Source organism: Bombus impatiens, unplaced genomic scaffold (assembly GCF_000188095.3).
Source record: "Bombus impatiens unplaced genomic scaffold, BIMP_2.2 scf_0548, whole genome shotgun sequence".
Lineage (NCBI taxonomy): Eukaryota > Metazoa > Arthropoda > Insecta > Hymenoptera > Apidae > Bombus > Bombus impatiens.
In genome coordinates, this window is record NT_176967.1 from 1798865 (window position 1) to 1804714 (window position 5850).

General features: G+C 48.1%; 1 protein-coding gene across 1 annotated transcript in view; it reads left to right on the forward strand.

The window, feature by feature from the left end:
- Positions 1-5850, forward strand: part of LOC100747218 (nephrin) — a 171207-nt gene that overhangs the window by 67264 nt on the left and 98093 nt on the right. The window lies entirely within an intron of this gene.

The window sequence follows — 5850 nt, forward strand, 5'->3', positions numbered from 1 at the left end:
ACCAGATGGGGCGCCAGTAGTGCGAGTCAACGCCTAGTCCGTGCTTCGTACACTGGCGGTAAAATCGTGACGCGCACGATGCGATTAGCAACTTTGTATAAATATTAATTTGCATCCCGACATCGTCTTTTCCCCTAGGCGTATTCCCTTTGAATTATCAGCGGCGCACGAATCGGCGAAAGCTCGCCGCTGACCGTTCATTCACGCGAACTTGTTGCGTGTCGCATGCGATTAGAATTCCAGACAGATCGTGATTCGTTGAAACGGGCAAGAAACAAAGAGAGGAAAAAGCGGCCGATTTTACGGTTCAAGTTGAAATACGCATTGGGCATTGCAATACCTCGTGAGGAATCGCGGTTGCTGGCAAACGATACCGTGACATAGCTGCAAAGCGTTCGAAACGCATCTAAGTTGTTCCGAATTAAATAAAAGCTGTAACGCGCCGCCCGGGACTTATGAATAATTCAGTTATCGAACACCTTTCCATTCCAGGGTCTAAAAGTATTGCCGGAAGTTGGAGCGTTCGGTGAAGAGGGCAGGGGTAAAGGGGAAGACGTAGCTGTGCTTTAACGAGAAAACGAAGAATAAACGGTGTTCCGTGAACCGGTCCGACTCACGGTTAGTCGGTTAAAAGTGGAAAGAGTTAAAAGGGAGCGTTTCGACGGAATGATCCGACCGAAAGATCTGTCAGTAGGTAAACCAGGAGAGTGTACGAGGTTGGAAACGATAAATTCGAGGCTGGCCGCACGAAAGGACCGTACTGCCGCACCGATATTATTAGTTTACGAGAACAGTGACTAAACTATAGACGGCCACTAAAATGGACGGGGATAGTTGGTTAGGTAAAACGGAGAGGTAGGGGTTTTCGGATGGTGGTTAGGACGCGGGGCCGAGTAGCTAGCACCCCGGTTGTTTATGCCTCATTAGCTGCAGTAGTTACGTCAGTGCCCTTAACTATCCTACGAATTGTACAGCACACCCTCTCTGCCAGCCCCTTTACTCTCGAACAACGTGCAATAACCTCTGCGATCCATAACGTATCCAACCGTGCGAGTTTCCACCGTGTCCGCGGTATGCTTGTCATCCGATATTCCGATTGGCTCGGTTTCCTGCAATCGTTCGCGATCAAAGCGTGCTCGTTTATTTATACCTACGTATGTTCCCAACAAAAATGTGAAATAGGTGGCAAAGGGGAAAACCATTCAGAGATACACGGTATTTTGCCACCGGGAAGCGAAACGAATTTACTCCGATTTACGCCGCGTTTCTGTTTCTCCGATAAAACGACTCCGTTTATCTAACGATCAGCGGAGCTTCTCGTCTGCCACGATTTCGCCCTGAATATTTCAATTACGATGCTTGGCGAACACGATCGGTGAATCGCACACGCTGGCAAACCTCGCGTTATCGTTCTCAAGAATCCCAGTTACCGATAAACTGAAATCTACTTTCGTTTGGGATGTTGACCGACTGTTGTCCGAATTTCTGCACCCAATAACAATAAACGACCGGTCTACCGACAAGAGAGTAATAACGGAGCGGTTGCATCGGGCAGAAACGAGGCTGGTGTACGTGTAACAAACGCGCAATGGCTCGTAGAGCGGTGTTGCTGGCATGCAGAAACGTTGTCGTGCTTCCGGTTAAATCGGTCCCTACAAACTGGAGCACCTGTTAGCGGAACGCCACAGTTGTCTATTCCCGCGTAGGATTCGGAGCTGGTCGCTTTTCGAAAACGTCGCGGCTCGTCAATCAGAAACTTGTTGGTCATTGGCGTACCGCCGATTGTAACCGTGAACTGCGAAGATCGACGTGGTGCGTGTATATCGTACACCGATATTTCCGATCGCGTGTCCTACGATGCCTCGCCGCGAGTTACGATCGACGATAGCTCGTTGGCCAACCACCCCTCCACCTCCTTCTCTTCCTCCTCTCGTCTCTCGGCATTCGAAGATCAAAATGCGATGCTTGCAAATGAAACGAGAATAGAAACGGGGCGCCGCACCACACCGAACATCGTCCGAATCGCCATTCGAAACTGCCTACCTCGTGGAATTCGATTCGCTTTGAATTTTTAATTGGAACGATTGGAATCCAAGCGATCCGGAAATTCAGCACGGGTGTGGTGTTAAATAAGTCGGACCGATCGGAGAGCCGGCTCGCTAAATCGATGGCAAATGGGAACTGGCCGAGGGAAATCGAATAAATTGATACCGTCGAGGAAAGAGCTATCGATTTCTGATTTACGAATCGCCTGGCAGTCTTCGAAAACAGTTGCAAATTCCGATCCACTTCAACTCCTATGTGTTTTCACCATCCGCTATTTTTCTCGATTTTTGTTTCCTTCTGTCTGCTTTTTTCGTATTTCCCACTTCTCCTCTCGTCTTTCGAGTATTGTTTAACGGCAAAGCTTGCGCACGTGCAAAGAGAGCAGCACGTCGTTTTACGGCCGTTTCGTACTAATGGAGTTTCAGCTTAACGCTCGGCAAAGTTCGTCGAAGAACTGCCGCGGACATGTTAAACGATGACGATGGCGAGCATCCGATCAAAGTTCGCAAGCCGATATCGCGATCGCAGTTCTATTTTTTCGCCTGTAAGTTTGTCGGACGCGCGATCGCTTTCCACGTACTTTTCAACAGCCGCCGAACGAGCCGCTAACGAAGCAACTTAGTCCACAAAATGGCTGTTCGTTATCGGTCGCTCGTAAATCGAGAGGCGCGAATAAACCTCGTTCTTCTTTAATCGCCGCGTTCACGCGAAACGGTACTTTTAGCGATGTAACCTTCCTTCCAGCTAATGCTTCAGACTTTCTCGAGCTTTCTCTAGCCGCTACGTTCTTAAACTAAAATTTTCGCGCTGCTTCAACCAGTTTCACCTGTCAGAAGCGCCTAGCGTGACGCCTAAATCCGTCGCGACAGTTTTAGATCGGGTCGACACGGAGCAACGCGATCGACCGCCTGAAATTAAACGAATCTGTAAAGCTAACGATGCCACGAACCATTGAAATCCAACAACGTTCGGTGGATAACGATATGGACATAGCTACGAGAGAGAAAGATTCGCCGTGAATCGTCTCTCTCTCTCAATGAATTCGGTTCGCGACATCTTCCAAGGGACTGCGTGAGAAAATATGGTTTCGCGGGTTCCCGGACAAAGAAAGCAATATAATCGCAGGATCGCGACTTTTTCAAAGAATGACCAGAGACGAGAGTTGATATCGCGAATATTTTGTAATTAAACAGAAATAGAGACCACGAGCCGTTGATTCATCTGCTCGTGTTGTGGCGGAAATGTTTCGCAATTAAACGAGGTTGCATCACCGTGGCAACGAAACGTCGAGAGGAGAGAGACAGAGAGAGAGAGGAGAGGAAAAAGAGGAACGCGGAGTGAAACTCACCGATAGATCTAAATCCCGTGGGACGTTGTTACGAGCCTCGTGATTATTAATGGCAACGGCCGATAATGATTTCAGGCGAATTTTTATTCATCCAGATTTTTATGTGGCGATCGCTCGCGCTTTTCTCTCGTCAAATAACCACGCGACGCTGTAGCAGGAACGCGAAATGGTCGTTTCCCCGGGGAAAGGTAGCGACAGTGCGAAGTTGGTGGCCGTGCTGCGACCCGAAAAAACTTTCTGAAACAGCGCCGCGCGACAACAGTTCTATCCATCAACGAGCGAGCGTAATTTTTTGAAATACAGCCAGTAATTACTTGAAATGTATGCAAATACTTTGTCGCGCGACGCGGCTGATAAATCTGCCGGGATCCAAACTGCAAAACGACGCGACACGCCACCACCCTTGCGCTCCCTATCACGGGCAAAAATATCGCAGCTCTGCCGGATGAATGGAAAAAGCCGCGTCGAATCGCGATCGTTTGAATTAGTATTTGAAAGCTGGGTCGCGCGAGTTTCAACGTATTCACCGGGTTCGTGATATTTAAGTTAAATACAAGCGAAGAATAACGTAGCAACCGGCGCGAGACTGTATTTTTCCTGGCGCTGTGTGATTCGGTGTGGCCTGGTGTGTAGCGTAGTCTCGCCTGTTTCCACCTGAAAGCCACGTACACACATACATAATATATTTAAAAAGGTATCACAGACCGCGCGTATGTAACACGCGCGTCGCATAAGTATGTATTCGACCCGGTTCACCGACTATGCAAGAAAATGCACGGGTAAAGAGGACGGGAAAAAAATGTGACCGAGGCGGAATAAAGAAACGCGACGAGCTGAAAACAGTGAAAGAAACGGCGCAGGCACTGCCGAGTCGAAGAGATCGAGAGAGCCAACCGAGAGAGGAGAGAAGCTCGGGGAAACAATCGTCGAATGTACGTGTTGCGCGTAAATTCGATCGCGCCTTTCTGTACGCGAGTACGAGAAGAAATTGAAAAAGGATCGCGCAGGAAACGAGTGCGGAGTCACGCGTCAGAGACCGAACGAACAACGCAAATGGAGACAGGGAGCGAGGAGAAAGCACGAAACGAAGGCAAGGTAAGACGAGGCACAGGGCCAGCAGATAGGGGAGGATTACTCGCACTCGAGAGCTAAGAGCACGAGGAAATAAAGGCTCGCGCGAGCTCGTGAAACGCCACTTTCTTCGAAACTTTTTTCCACGGAAAACCACGTGCTCGTCGCAAACAAGAAATACAATGGCTGCGAAAGTGCAACGCGGAAACGAATTAGACTGCCGTTAAAAAGCTGCTCGGCGAAACGTCGTAAAGTAGCCGAAGCAGTTGCGTGGAAAGAATCTGATATTATTCCCGAGGGTTATCGCTCCGCTTCAAAGAAACCACCTTGTGTTTCTTAGGACGATCGGCGACGATTCTGTTCGAACACCGTCTCCACGCTACTCTCGCTAAAACGTTCCCGTTCGCGTTCTAATAGCAAAGATAGATCTCTCCTACAACTTAATTAACCCTTAAACTACCCGCTAACCTTTCGTTTTGTCGTCGATCTTTCGAAAGACCGTGAAACGAATTTGCCAGCTGGCAGGTCTGTTTGGCTAAACTCGACATCGGCTCGTAATGAGATTTTGAGGCGACCAACGCCAGCGCAAGTATTGGTAGCGTTCCTTAGCATAAGAAAGTTTCCTAATCAATCAATTTCTCGTTTACACTACGAACGTCAACGTCAGCCAGCGTTTCGTAGTTTCGCTGTTGTTCGAGCCTCGGTTTAGCTCGATAGCGCAACGCGAAATCTTATTATCGGGCTACGTGGTTCCTTCGTTTCCGACAGTCGTCGTCGTCCTCGGTACCGGCACGAAACGTCAGTAATGAGTCGACTATCCTATGATTAAGGTAAGCGGTATTTGACAAGACGGAACGAGCCGTATCAGTCGGTAGCTTCTTAACTTCAACCTCTTAATACCTTAATCCGCTTACGTCATGACCAGATTTTACGTGCTCGCCAGGATTACTTCGTATACGTCGCTCTAATCGCGCCATTTTATTCGGCTTCCTTCCTTTAATTTCGTCTTTCAATTATCTTTACGATATCCTTTCCTGGCTGATGTAGTATGGGAAATTTAATTGGATAGATACCGGAAATAACTGTCTTTCGTTTAAAAGGAGATGACCGGCCGATCGCGGCAAACGTTCGCGTCGCGAACACTGTCAAAGTGAATGGATTACCAACGAATTCGAATTGTAACTGTATCAATGCTAATCCACGACGCGGTAGAACGCTGTTGCACAGCTGCTCCCATAATTCAAAGACGAACGAAAAAAAGAAAGAGAGAAGAGAAAAATACCCGCTCGTGATTCGATTCAGGGTGGTATTTACCGAATAGCCTGCAATAAAAGCGAATGCGTTACCTCTCTTTCTCTTTTTCTTTTTTTTTTTTTTTTTTTTTT